Source organism: Mytilus edulis, chromosome 11 (assembly GCF_963676685.1).
Source record: "Mytilus edulis chromosome 11, xbMytEdul2.2, whole genome shotgun sequence".
NCBI classification, from domain to species: Eukaryota; Metazoa; Mollusca; class Bivalvia; order Mytilida; family Mytilidae; genus Mytilus; species Mytilus edulis.
In genome coordinates this window covers 56257719-56258728 of record NC_092354.1, presented here as the reverse complement: position 1 = coordinate 56258728, position 1010 = coordinate 56257719, and positions in this window count along the sequence as shown.

The window sequence follows — 1010 nt, the reverse complement described above, 5'->3', positions numbered from 1 at the left end:
TTTAATTATTCGTCTTGTTTGTTGAACAGCGGTATACTACTGTTGCCTTTATTGTTCCAAATGCAAAAAAAGAAGAAAAAAAGAGAAAGATACAAAACTAGAGACTCTAAAGAGCCTGTGTCGCTCACCTTGGTCTATGTGCATATTAAACAAAGGACACATGGAATCATAACAAAATTGTGTTTTGGTGATGGTAATGTATTTGTAGATCCTTCTTTCCAGATATAATGAACTTGGCCCAGTATGTAGTTACAGAGCAAAATATTTTGAAAACAATTTACCAAAATTTACAAAACCTATGAAAATTGTTAAAAACTGAAGACTATAAAAGGCAATAACTCCATAAGGGGTCAATAATTGACCAATTTGGTCATGTTGACTTATTTGTAGGTCTTACTTTGTTGTACATTATTGCTGTTTACAGTTTATCTCTATCTATAATAATATTGACGATAATAACCAAAATCTTCAAAATTTAATTTTGGAGTAGCAACCCAACAACGTGTTGCCTGATTGGTCTCAAAATTTCAGGGCAGATAGATCTTGACCTAATTAACAAATTTATCCCTATCAGATTTGCTCTAAATGCTTTGGTTTCAGAGATATGAGCCAAAAACTGTATTTTTCCCTATGTACTATTTTAAGCCATGTCGGTCATCTTCATTCGTGGGCGGGGTCTTCAGACATATTTTTTTAAACTAAATACCTTAATCTTGATTGTTGGAAAGTTTGGTTTAATTTGTCTCAAAAGTTTCAGAGGAGAAGATTTTTGCTAAAGATTACAAAAAATTACGGAAAATTGTTCAAAATTGTCTATGTAGGGCAACAACTCCTTCAGGGGTCTACTGATCATTTTGGTCATGGTGACTTATTTGTAGATCTTACTTTGCTGAATATCATTGCTGTTTACAGTTTATCTTTATCTATAATAATATTCAAGTTAATAACCAAAAACGTTAAAATTTCCTTAAAATTACCAATTCAGGGGTAGCAACCCAATGACATGTTGT